General features: G+C 47.0%; 1 protein-coding gene across 2 annotated transcripts in view; it reads left to right on the forward strand.

Annotated features, from left to right (window-relative positions):
• PTP4A3 (protein tyrosine phosphatase 4A3) overlaps positions 1–14000 on the forward strand; it is a 97230-nt gene that overhangs the window by 22460 nt on the left and 60770 nt on the right. The gene's annotated exons all lie outside the window — the stretch shown is intronic.

Consider the following 14000-nt stretch of genomic DNA (forward strand, 5'->3'; position numbering starts at 1 on the left):
TGCTTTTTAAAGCCATCCCAAATGGGATGGTTTTAAAAGAGGATTGGACAGCTCCGTGGAGAAATCTTATCGATGGCTTCCAGATACCAGAGAAGTCTTATCGATGCTTCCAGATACCGGTTGCGGGAAGGGAGAGGGCTCTTGTGTTTGAATCCTGCTTGCTGCAGGCCTCTGGTTGGCCGCTGTGAGAAGACGATGGGTGGAATACAGCGGAGCAGATGGGCCATTCGCCGACCCAGCAAGGTCTTCTGATGTTCTTATTTACAGAGCGTTCATCCTCATTTGTTCACAGCAGGCATGGCCAAACTTGGCCCTCCATCTGTTTTGGGACTACAACTCCCATCATCCCTAGCTAACAGGACCAGTGGTCAGGGATGGTGGGAATTGTAGTCCCAGAACAGCTGGAGACCCAAGTTTGGCCATGCCTGCTTTACAAGGAAGTTAGACCAGTGGTTCCCAAAGGTGCCTTGGGTTTACGTAGCGGGGGCGCTGAGAGGCAAGTGTGTGGCGGGGCAGGGGGGCTGCTGGGGGGTGTCAATGACTACCAGGCTTCAGAATCCGTGTCGCTGAAACTATAATTAAATAGTTTTGTTCGGATTTTGAATAAATGTGCAATTAATTGTCACTGCTTAAATTTTTTTGTGTGTCACTCACTTCCTTTTGCAAATTGCCGCTTTTGAATGATGACGTTTATTATGGCACCGAGGGAGCATTGCCCCTAAAACATTTGGGAACCACTGGGTTAGTTGAGAGAACACATTTGTCCTGTTCTGTGATGCAGCGACTGTGATGCTGTGCATTTTCCATGTCACTTTTCTTCCTGCAAAAAATAATCTTTTGGGAACGTGGGATTTTCGCTCAGGACCAGGGGTCAGCAAGGTGTACCTCACCTGGGTCGGTTCACTCCAGCAGAGATCCTTCCATGGGCCAGATTGCGCCCGCACCGGCGATATCCAGTGTCTGATAAGATGCAATTTCTGGCGTCTGCGCAGACACAATTTCCAGTGCCACGGAAGCAGAGTCGCCGTGCCGCACTGCGCCAGTGTAACGCAGTGCGTGGGGACTCGCATAGCGGGCTGCTTGATTCGGGGGCGGATCGTGGGCCGGTTAAACAACCCCCATGGGCTCCTTGTGGCCCATGGGCCTTAGGTTGCCGACCCCTGCTCATGACCTTCCAGTCACTTGTAGCTGTGCCACCTGGTTTTGCTGGTACAGTCATACCTCTTGTTACATTCGGTTCAGGTTACGTCTTTTCAGGTTGCGTCCCGCGGCGACCTGGAAGTACCGGAAAGGGTTACGTCCGTGTTTTGCCGCTCGCGCATGCGCAGGTGTGCAAAGTGGCATCACACGCATGCGCAGAAGTGGCGACTCGCACGGACACAGGTTGCGTTCCTTTCTGGTTACGAACTGGCCTCCAGAACAGATCCTGTTCACAACCAGAGGTACCACTGTATGTGATTGAACCCCAAAATAGTTGCAGTTCGGAATCAATGAGATTAAACTCCTGCCATTGTATGTAGCCATGGCATTAGAAGTTCTCGAAGTTTTGGCTCAAGGTCCAGCAAATTCACTAGTCACAAAACAGGGTAAACCCCCTGGAGCTGCCTTTTCCTTATTCCATCTTCGGATTAACCCTTCATTAAAGGACCCCTGACCTTTAATGTGGCCGACTCTGGGGTTGCGGCGCTCATCTCGCTTTATTGGCCGAGGGAGCCAGCGCACAGCTTCCGGGTCATGTGGCCAGCATGACTAAGCCGCTTCTGGCGAACCAGAGCAGCGCACGGAAAGCCGTTTACCTTCCCGCCGGAGTGGTACCTATTTATCTACTTGCACTTTGATGTGCTTTCAAACTGCTAGGTTGGCAGGAGCAGGGACCAAGCAACGGGAGCTCACCCTGTCGCGGGGATTCAAACAGCCGACCTTCCGATCAGCAAGCCCTAGGCTCTGTGGTTTAACCCACAGCGCCACCCGCGTCCCTAACCCTTCATTGGGTGAGCGTAAACGTTGGAAGTGGGTTGAGATGGCTATTTTTGCAATGCTGTTGCGGAGAGTTGGGAGGGATCTTTGCACAATGCCACCAGCAGGTCCTGATATTAAAGAGAAACAATATTCTGAATGAATCAAAAAGGACACGAAAATGAGACACCGAGGTGTCTCAGGTGCTCATTAACCGCCCCCTTGCAGCTGTGAAGTCCTCAAATGCCCACCCCACATTTGCAGGGACTTTTCCCATTTATTTTCAGGAGCTGGGTTTTACTGTAAGCGCCGAAAGCAAAGGCCCCCCCCCCCCGCCGCCTTTTTCGAGTTCTGCTCCGCTCAAGTAGGCTTCTTTTCCCGTAAGATATTTGCATTTCTCCAAGGATTCTGCTCTACATGCAAATAGAATTAAAAATGTAAGCAGATGTGCGGTGTTAAGCGCTTTTTTAGAAAAAAAGAGTTTTGCATTTCAGAATTGGCTGTGGCAAAGGGGAAGTGATTTTTAAATGGGGGGGGGCGTTCTGGGCACCATTCACACACACAGGTATAAGCTGTTAGTTTCCTGTTTTGCTGTTTAACTGGCAATTATCAAGGGTCTGCAGCCACATGGTTTCAGCATCTGTGTTTCATCCTGTTTTTTTCTTTTTTCCCCTCGTCTCTCTGTGTTCCCCTCCGTTCTCTGTCTCTCTCCAGATAAGAGCTGCTAGCATTTAAGAAATCACATTCAGCAGCTTTGCAAATATGCTGGTATCTGCTTGAATCCTGGAGGCATTCCAGGGCTTTGAGAGGTCATGAGGTTGGAAACCTCTGCTCTCTGCTAATCTGACCATTGGTGCATTTACAGACACGAAACTGTCTTTATCCCCCCACACTGGCCCCATCTATATCTCCAGGTGCCCCCATATCTTGACCGAACAGGTAACCCCCATGACCTGTGCTTGTCCTTCTCCCCTCCAACCAGTTCTGTATTTATTTATTTCATGGGTAGGATCCGGACCGGGTAGCCGGATCCGGCCCAGTCACCTTCTAAATCTGGCCCGCAGACAATCTGGGAAACTGTGTGTTTTTACATGAGTAGAACGTGTCCTTTTATTTAAAATGCATCTCTGGGTTATTTGTGGGGCATAGGAATGCGTTCATTTCCCCACCCTAAATATATATAGTCTGGCCCCCCACAAGGTCTGAGGGACAGTGGACCCGGCCCCCTGCTGAAAAGGTTTGCTGACCCCTGATTTATTTCATAAAATCTACATACCGCTTGATTGTAAAAACAAAACAAAAACCAACAACCTCAAAGCGTTTTATTATTAATAGTAATAATAATAATAATTTTTATTTATACCTCGCCCTTCCCGGTTCAAAAACCGGGCTGAGGGTGGCTAACAACAAATTTAAAACACTTAATTATAAAACAAAATTATTAGTGAAAACAAAACGTTCAAAGAATTGAATCCAGCAATGACCTAAGACAGGGGTCTGCAACCTTTAAGACAAAAAGAGCCACTTGGACCCGTTTCCGAAGAAAAAAAAACTGGGAGCCACAAAACCATTGCATGCGCGCCGCTGCCCTCCGATCTGAAAGCGGGCGGGAGGGTGGCGTCGGGACGGTGCGTGACTAACGCACACACTGCCCCCATGTGACGTCACAGCCAGTACAGCACCCGCCACAGTGGGGAGTGTCAGGGCACACAATGCGCCTCCTCCCCTCCCTAGTATCCGCCCCGGAGCCGCAACAAAGGTGTAAAAGAGCCACATGCGGCTCCGGAGCCGCGGGTTGCTGACCCCTGACCTAAGAAAACCACACACACACACACCCAGATTCTGAATATCTGGGCAGACTTGCCTAAGCAAAAATGTTTTTAACAGGCAACAAATGAAATTCACGGAAGATCCCTGTCTGGAGTCAAGAGGCAGAGAGTTCCAAAGGGTAATGGGAGCTGCTACATTGTAAGACCGCTTTTTTGTGAATGCAGAACAAGTGTCGTGTGGCACCTTTGCGTGCGGAGAACTTGAGGGAGGGCCGTACTTTGCCAAGCACCAGATATCTGTGAAAAGTGAGAGGTGGTATTGCATAGTGGCTAGCGTTTTCGGAGTAGGAACTGGGAGACCAGAGTTCAGAGCCTCACTCAGGCATGCAGCTCGCTGGGTGACTGTTGCCTAGTTGCTGTCTTCAAAGGCCTGGAAACGATGCCTTATGAGGAACGGCTAAGGGAGCTGGGCACGTTTAGCCTGGAGAAGAGGAGGTTAAGGGGTGATATGATAGCCATGTTCAAATATATAAAAGGATGTCACATAGAGGAGGGAGAAAGGTTGTTTTCTGCTGCTCCAGAGAAGCGGACACGGAGCAATGGATCCAAACTACAAGAAAGAAGATTCCACTTAAACATTAGGAAGAACTTCCTAACAGTAAGAGCTGTTTGACAGTGGAATTTGCTGCCAAGGAGTGTGGCGGAGTCTCCTTCTTTGGAGGTCTTTAAGCAGAGGCTTGACAACCATATGTCAGGAGTGCTCTGATGGTGTTTCCTGCTTGGCAGGGGGTTGGACTCAATGATTCTATGATTCTCTGAGCCTAACCCAACTCACAGAGCTGTTTTTGGGATTTAACGAGGAAGCGGAATAACCAAGCACATCAACTCAAGCTCCTTGGAGGTAGCACATTTTGTGCTCTCTCCAAGAAGCACAGCCCACAGCTGCGAGCCTGCGGGAAACCTAATTAGGTGCATCGTTAACCTGTGGAACTCCCTCCCACAGGATGGCTCCAAGTTGGATGGCTTTAAAAGAGTATTGGGAAAAAATTGTGGAGGAGAAAAAGGCTCTCAGTGGCTGCTAGCCAAGATGGCTGCGTTGTGCCTCCACCGTCGGAGGCAGCGATGCTTCTGAATACCAGCTGCTGGAAACCACTGGAGAGGAGAGGGGTCTTGTGTTCGAATCCTGCTCTTGCCGGTTTCCCACAGGCTGCTGTACTAGATGGGCCACGAGAGGCAGCGAAGAACTGAACACGCTTTCCTTCTTGTGTGCATTTCTTTACGTAATTTTTCCCAATAGGGATTTTTGTTTTGGGGGTGTGCGCCCTTTTTCGAGTGCCGCCTCATATTGCAAAAAGTTCAAAATTCAAAACGCGATTCTGTTCCGATCAGAGCACATTTGGAGTTGGAGGTATGCAGAGAATACTTCACAAAACAGTGCCCCAAAATACATACCTGGACTTGTTTCGATTAATGTCTGCAGGAGACTTTGTGGATACAAAAACAATTATTCACAAAGGAAACGGGTTTATAAGAAGTAAATAAGGAGGCCAGATACAGGATAAAGGAAGTCTTTTATTTGGTTGGTTGTATTGTATGTTATGCTCATTGTATGTTATGTTCATGTTTAATGAGGGTGGGTTTCTGTATTGGGGGTGGGGTGGGGGGTTTATGTTATGTTTTAAATAAAATTTCCAATAAAAATTGAGTTCAAAGCATGGTTTGCATGGGAAATCTACATTGCCTGCCTTTGCTGCCTTTAAAATATTCCGCGTGAATATTCCTGGCTTGCAAAGAAAGCAAAATCTCAGCAGCTTTTGTGTGTGTTGTTTTGCGGCCTCACGGTCCCTGTGAGCGCTGCTCCGGCTGAATTGCAAAAGGCACTTGAAGATTCGAGTCTGAGGCCCGGGCAGATGATGAGACAATAACCTACTTTCTGTTTCTGGTTGACAGCCCAGATGCAGACCAGGAAATCTGCAAACAGCCAGTTTGTGTGAGAGAGAGACAGAGAAACAGCCAGTCATTCTTGAGTTCTTGGCGCTGCCGTCCGTTGCCAAGGGTGTAGGATTGGATGGCCTGCGTGTCGGGGAGACTGGCATGGTTTCTGCATGCGCGGAGCATGTTCCTTGTGTCTATGTGAGGAGGAACGCTGCGGCCTCAAAAGTTAAATGTCACCATAGGTCGCTTCTGATTTTAATGCGGCAGGCAGGCGCACTATGCGTTCCTACCCGAGGAACTTGGAATTCTGCCAACGTCACGGCAAGCGCCACCAATGTACAGCTGAAAGGGCGCGGGACCCTGAAGCTTGTGGTGCTTCTCACAGCTCTGTGGTGGCGCCCAAATTTGAAATCTCGCCGGGTGACGCATGGGGGCGTTGGTTTCTTGAGCTCGCGCACAATTGTCCGTACAAAACCACTTTCAGGTGTTAATAATAATAAAAAAAAATTATTTATATCCTGCCCTCCCCAGCCGAAGCTGGTTTCAGAGCGGCTAACAACAGTAAAAGTAACACAGTTTACATAAAATCACAATCAATTAATTGAAATACATTCTAAAATCAATTCAGAATCAAATTAATGGCAACCATTGGGCTAGAGGATTACAGAAGGAGAGAGGCGGTCAGACTGTGCCTTGGCCAAAGGCCTGGTGGAACAACTCTGTCTTGCAGGCCCTGCGGAAAGATGTTAAGTCCCGAAGGGCCCTAGTCTCTTGTGACAGAGCGTTCCACCAGATCGGGGCCACAGCCGAAAAAGCCCTGGCTCTGGTTGAGGCCAGCCTAACCTCCCTGTGGCCGGGGACTTCCAAGATGTTTTTGTTTGAAGACCATAAGGCCCTCTGTGGCACATACCAGGAGAGGTGCTCTTTCCATGTGCATTCCCTATGTAAATGCTCAGGATTGCAGAGTTGGAGAAATTCTAACACACTGCTTTGTTGTTTAGTCATGTCCGACTCTTCGTGACCCCATGGACCAGGGCACTCCTGTCTTCCACCGCCTCCCGCAGTTTGGTCAAACTCATGCTGGTAGCTTCAAGAACACCGTCCAACCATCTAATACTCTGTCGTCCCCTTCTCCTTGTGCCCTCCATCTGGGTTATTTGTGGGGCATAGGAATTCCTTCATTTTTTCCACCCTTCAAATATATTTTTCAAAATGTAGTCCGGCCCCCCCACAAGGTCTGAGGGATAGCGGACCGGCCCCCTGCTGAAAAAGCTGACCCCTGGGCTAGAACCAGCGGAAATGCGGTTTCTGCCTTTATATCTGGGAGTGAAGGCGGGGACTCAAATCCCTTGGCACCCTTAGCAGCGAGCAGTGCATCATTTTTATTATTCCTGACCGAACTTGTTGCGTTTTGGCAGCGCAGCAGGAAGATAATCCTGTTTTATGCTTTTTGCCTGCTGGATTAAAGATGCAAAATACGAGTATTATTATTATTATTTTATTCCCGGAGCTGCGGAATACTGCTTCAGAGCCTATTTGCAACGTAGAATACTACCCACCTTCGATCATCCAAAAGTTGGCCTCGTCTTACCTTGTCCCTGTCGGCTATATTCCTCTAAGCAGGCAAACGTTTGCAATGGAGGGTATTCCCCACCTGTATTCCCCCACCCTCTAATTTTATTAGCTTGAGTTAGGTGCTCCCTCTCTGACCGGGATGCTAGCGCAGTGTTTCCCAACCTTGGGCCTCCAGCTGTTTTTGAACTACAATTCCCATCATCCCTGACCACTGGTCTTGCTAGCTAGGGATGATGGGAGTTGTAGGCCAAAAACATCTGGAGGCACAAGGTTGGGAAACACTGCGCTAGCGTTCTTCACCTCACGTGACCCCCCCGTGCCTTTCGCGGTATTGAACGAAGGGTGCTCTGTTGCATCACAGGAGAAAAGCGCTGTCTGGGTGGGTTAGAGGAAACTTTTTTAAAAAAATAATAATAATATTTATTACTTTTCCAACAATTTAAACGCTACAAAAAAAATGAACAATACAATACAAAAAACACTAACACATTAAACTAACAAAACAAAACAAAAAACAGTTTAAAACACATCAAACAATTTCAATATCTTATCTTTCATTCACTTATTTCAACGACCTCCTCACACCTCCCTTTTTGTATTCCACTTCTGTTAATTGTTTCAGCAATTCCTTTCCATCTTCCTCTGTTTTCTATCCTATAATTATCTTAACATACTCTAACCTTAATTTTTCCTTTAATACTCTAATAATCTATTTATACTTGATTCCTTATAACATTTCTACTAAAGCCATATAACTTCATTCCAACATTTTTCTAACATTCATTAATTTTACAGTATTTCTGTCAATAGTCTTTAAACTTTTTCCAGTCTTCTTCCACCGACTCTTCTCCCTGGTCTCGGATTCTGCCAGTCATTTTCGCCAGTTCCATATAGTCCATCAACTTCATCTGCCATTCTTCCCGGCTGGGTAAATCTTGTGTCTTCCAATACCTCGCGATGAGCATTCTTGCTGCTGTTGTTGCATACATAAAAAAAGTTCTGTCCTTCTTTGGCACCAATTGGCCGACCATGCCCAGGAGAAGAAACTGTTCCTGCCAAGGACTTTCCCTTCTGGACCTTGTGTGCTCCTAAGCCCTGCAGCTTTTGAATCAGTTAACAAAAAGAAATGGTGAAAAAGTTTCCTTCCTCCAGCAGATGGTTGCATTCCTTTTTGGAGGAACTTAACGCCACAGTCATGGGTTCGATTTAGGATTTAAATATGTAAGGATAGGATTTAAGATGTTTAAAGCTAATTTAGAAAGAATGAAAGATGTTAAGTGACCAAGTTAATTTTTTGAGAAAATTGATTTTGGAAAACTGTCAAAATGATATCTAATGAAATTCAACCAAGGGGATTTGAAGAAGTCACTTAATAATGTCATCAAGATTGGTTTAATTATAAATGGGATGTATGTGTGTTTGTTTGCTTTAAATTTTTGGAAAATTAATTTTAAAAATTTGAAAAAAAGAGATGAGGTCAGGGATTGGTGGAGTGGTTTTGCTGGCACAAAGGCAGCTTTTGTTCCTAACTTTGCAGGAAATAGCATTTCTCCCCCCCCCCTTGTGTTTTTTTACCAGTGATGGGCATCGCCTCCTACTTTTGCCTCCCTCTCAGCTTTCTGACAACAACCAACCGCCTGCGTCAGCAGAAACATTCAGAAAGAGGGGAGCTTATTGGCAGAAATACTGATTTGCAAGTGTGTGGGAAGCGATTCTATTTAAGTGACGTGCGCACAGAACCGTGAAAGTTGGCCACCGTGTTTAATCTCATTGCGAGGCCTTGAGAAAGCAGATAAAAGGGTGCAAGGTGATCTCGCGTTTCTGCAGGAATGCATGGGGAAATAACTAATACGTCTTGCAGGGTCCAAGCCTTGTTTGACAGGTAGCCTTCCGAGAGGCTCAGGACTGCAGATCTGTTACTAATATCAGAATAAACGCTAGCAGGTGTGCTGTTGAAGTCAACAACGTGAGGGATATTGCTTTTGACCACTGAGTTCAGCCGTAAATGTCAGTGAAATTGCCAGAGGTGGGGTGTTGCCTGTGTGTTCCCTCTGCCTTCCTACGGCACTTTGTGCATTTAAATGAAAATTGTCGCAGTCTATCTTGGAATCTTTGGTACTAATGGGCACCAGCAGTCTTAGTTCAGTATAGTTATATGCCAAGTTAAAGATGTGTGTATGCAAAAAATAAAAATAAAAAAATCACCATTTTGAGTCAAGCATTGCGTTTGCTTTTCGTTTTGTTCTTGCCTGCTAAATCCCGTGAACTATTTGAAAGGAGGATGTGATTTTCAGGCCTATTCTGCTCTTAAACCAGAACCAAGCCATTTTGAGACAGGCTGCAAAGTCTCTTGCTCTTACCAGTTTGTTTATTTATTTTTATTCAACTGGCGGCCTTGTGCCTGGCATCACATGGGAATTCCCAGAAACCAGAAGATCTGATTTTGAAATCGCCGGTGAAAATCATTTCCGTTCTGAAAAGCTCCCTCCGCCATCTTGATTCAGATTGGCACCCAGTTGTCTCAAGAATGGAAACAGAAACCTGCCCCTTCCTCTCAGGAGGCAGTGTGCCAAAAGAGGTGTCCAAATGCAGAGCCGACGACTTTCCAGAATATATAGCAGACGAATTATCCGGGTTGGAAAATCCCCAGGCGCCTGCTCACTCAGGCACCTGAAAATTGCAGCATGCTCATTGTTGGCTAGCAAAGTGTGGTTTAATCAGAGTCAGTTTAGCATGGGAAGTAAGCTTCCAATTTGGATCCTGCCCAGGCAGAACAGCCCTCAAGACTTCTTCTCAGTGGGGTGATTTGAAATTTCTGCCAGCTGAGAGCACATCATGTAGAGTTTCGTTGGAAGTTTGCTCCTCGGATAGGTTTGCTTGACATTGGTCAATTGGAGATGGGTCATTGAGGTTGGTCTTTTGTCTCTGCTGTGTGTGTGTGTGTGTGTACACACATGTGTACTGTATATGTCTGATGCAAACCCTGGGTCACAGGAATGGGTGGCCCATTGGCTTTGGGGCCAGATCTCTGTGAACTTGACCAGTTCTTCTCCATACAGGATGCACTCATCCAAAGGGAGTGGGTGGCGCTGTGGTCTAAAACACGGAGCCTCTTGGGCTTGCTGATCTGAAGTCGGTGGTTCGAATCCCTGTGATGGAGTGAGCTCCTGTTGCTCTGTCCCAGCTCCTGCCAACCTAGCAGTTAGAAAACATACCAGTTGTTGTTGTTGTTGTTTAGTTGTGTCCGACTCTTCGTGACCCCATGAACCAGAGCACGCCAGGCACTCCTGTCTTCCACTGCCTCCCGCAGTTTGGCCAAACTCATGTTAGTAGCTTCGAGAACACCGTTCAACCATCTCGTCCTCTGTCGTCCCCTTCTCCTTGTGCCCTCCATCCTTCCCAACATCAGGGTCTTTTCCAGGGAGTCTTCTCTTCTCATGAGGTGGCCAGAGTATTGGAGCCTCAGCTTCAGGATCTGTCCTTTCAGTGAGCACTCAGGGCTGATTTCCTTCAGAATGGATAGGTCTGATCTTCTTGCAGTCCATGGGACTCTCAAGAGTCTCCTCCAGCACCATACCAGTGCAAGTAGATAAATAGGTACCACTGTGGCAGGAAGGTAAACGGCGTTTCCATTCACTCTGGTTTCCGTCACGGTGTCCCGTAGCGCCAGAAGCGGTTTAGTCCTGCTGGCCACATGACCCGGAAAGCTGTCTGTGGACAAACGCCAACTCCCTCATCCTGAAAGCGAGATGAGCGCCGCAACCCCATATTCGCCTTTGACTGGACTGGACCGTCCAGGGGTCCTTTACCTTTTTTATGGCACCCATCCAATTCATTATGCTCTGCCCTGCGAGTCCATTCCAGCTGGATGTTGAGGCAGGCCCTTTGCATAACCACAGATTTGCACATGCTACGTTGGAAACCCAGTTCTGCCTCAGTTTCCTGGCCCTGCAAGATCCCAGGAACGCCTTCCTGTTTCGCCCGGCTTTCACAGGAGTGCCCTAATTATTGGTTGGTGCAGTTTTACTTCTGCAGCCTGGGCTTTGTTTTAATTATGTGGTCTGTGATTTAATTAGATATTGCACAATGGGTTATATAATAAACATAGTACACACTCACTTACACACACACTGTCCCGGTAATGTGCCCATCATGGGAAGAAGAGAAAAGGCTGGTATATTTTCACCAACATTTGGAGGGGTGCAATATCGATCTATTTATTTATCTATCTATTGCACTCTCCCACCTAGCACTTTCTTCTTCTACAAAGTTTCGCTTCTGTTGAGTCTAGAGCATGGGTAGACAATCTAAGGCCCGGGGGCCGGATCTGAACCAATCGCCTTCTTTTTTTTTTTTTAAGGACCAATCACCTTCTAAATCTCGCCTGTGGACGGTCTGGGAACCAGTGTGTTTTTACATGAGCAGAATGTGTGCTTTTATTTCAAATGCATCTCTGGGTTAATTGTGGGGCCTGCCTGGTGTTTTTACATGAGCAGAATGTGTGCTTTTATTTAAAATGCATCTCTTGGTTATTTTGGGGGCATAGGAATTTGTTCATTTCCCCACAAAAAATATGGTCCAGGCCCCCACAAGGCCTGAGGGACACTGGACCGGCCCACTGCTGAAAATGTTTGCTGATCCCTGGTCTAGAGACCGAGAAAATCAAGTAAGGATTGAGCTCGCAGCCGCAAAATGTAATGATGGATGCTATGTTTAAGATGTGGAACAGTTTCCCTTGGGAGGTTGTGGACTCTTTCCTTCCTTGGAGGTTTTTAAGCAGAGATTTCCTGGCCATCTGCCATGGATGCTGTAGCTGAGACTCCTGCATTGCAGCGGGTTGGACTAGATGACCACTGGGGTTCCTTCCAACTCTACGATTCTATGTCCTCTGCATCAGTGTTTGAAATTAGGAGTGTTTTGCGAATGGCACAGGTCCGTTTGCGGCCACGTGGAGATCTCTGGGATCCCAGGTTGATGGACAGATTTCTCCATCTGTCTGTCCCTTCCAGCTTTCCTAAACAGGTAAGAAGAATAACTATTGCATTTATATCCTACCTTTTCCTCCAAGGGGTACATGGTTTACCCCTTTCCTCAGGTAATCCCTACAACGACCCTGTGAGGTAGGTGAGGAGAGGCTGTGACTGACTTCAAGGTCACCCAGTGAACTTCATGACGCACTGGGGATTTGAACCCTGATCTCCCGGGTCCTATTCCACTGTGCTGCATGTGGCTTCCTAGAGCCCTTCTGCTGTTGGGTAGCTCTGTCAGTTTTAAGTAGGTAAATAAATAAATTTGGGGACAGCAAAATGTCACTTAGAGAAGGATCTGAAACATTTTCCTTGAAGCTTGCATTTGTTTCATTCTGGATTGTTTCATTGAATGTTTTGATGTGTTGTATAGAGCTTAGAGATACAGTGGTACCTCTGGTTGCAAACAGGATCCGTTCCGGAGACCTGTTCGCAACCTGAACAGAACGCAGCCTGCGTCTGCGCAGGTCGCGATTTGCCACTTCTGCGCATGCGCGTGGTATCATTTTGCACATCTGCGCATGCGCGAGCGGCGAAACCCCGAAGTAACCTGTTCCGTTACTTCCGGGTCGCCGCAGGACGCCACCTGAAAACACTCAGTCTGAAGCAAACCTAACATGAGGTATGACTGTATTGGTAAAGGTTAAGTCCAGTCGCAGACGCCCGGGGTTGCAGCGCTCATTTCATTTTACAGGCTGAGGGAGCCGGCATTTGTCCGCAGACAGTTTTTCCGGGTCATGTGGTCAGCATGACTAAGCCGCTTCTGGAGCAATGGGACACCGTGAAGAAAACCAGAGCAGTGCATGGAAATGCCGTTTACCTTCCCGCCGCAGCGGTACCTATTTGTGTACTTGCACTGGTGTGCTTTCGAACTGCTAGGTTGGCAGGAGCTGGGACAGAGCAACGGGAGCTCACCCCGTCGCGGGGATTCGAACCGCTGACCTTCAAACTTTCCTCTATTCACTTTGGGGATGAGTTTAGAGGTTTAGTTTAGAGGTCCCGGGCCCTAAGGAAGTCAAGACTATCCTCCACAAGGGCCAGGGCCTTTTCAGTGATGGCTCTGACCTGGTGGAATGCTCTGTCCCATGAGACTAGGGCCCTTCAGAATTTAACCTCCTTCCGTCGGGCCTGTAAGACAGAGTTATTCCGCTTGGCCTTTAATTTGAATTCAGCCTGACCTTTTATTTCCCTCCCCCTCCCCTTTTATGAAGATCACCTGCTCTGAGACCCCACAGCTAATTCTCCCCTTGTCTCCTCGCTGGCCCAAGTAGGACCAATTCAGCCAGCTAGCCCTGGGGATTATCTAATGCTTATTTCCCCTAAATTGGTTTTTGAATTTTATTGTTATTCATGTTTTTATACTGTATTTTATGCTGCTTTTATAATTAAGTGTTTTAAATTTGTTGTTAGCCGCCCTGAGCCTGGTTTTTGAACCGGGAAGGGCAGGGTATAAATAAAAAATTATTATTATTATTATTATTATTATTATTATTATTATTATTATTATTATTATTATTTCCATAAACTCCTTATTCGCCTTTTCACTAAACTAAAAAATCCTAAAAGCTGCAAGCTTTCCTCATAGTGGAGCTTGCTCCATCCCTTTGATATTTTTGGTTGCCCTTTGCTGAACTTTTCCCAGCTCTGCAACATCCTTTTTTGTGGCAAACCAAGGATGGGTTTTCCACAATCTCTGGTGGAAGCCAACTTCCATTCCTCACCCTCCTGAGCTCCCCAG

Source organism: Podarcis melisellensis (genome assembly GCF_964234715.1).
Source record: "Podarcis melisellensis genome assembly, chromosome: 7".
In the NCBI taxonomy this organism is placed as follows: Eukaryota; Metazoa; Chordata; class Lepidosauria; order Squamata; family Lacertidae; genus Podarcis; species Podarcis melisellensis.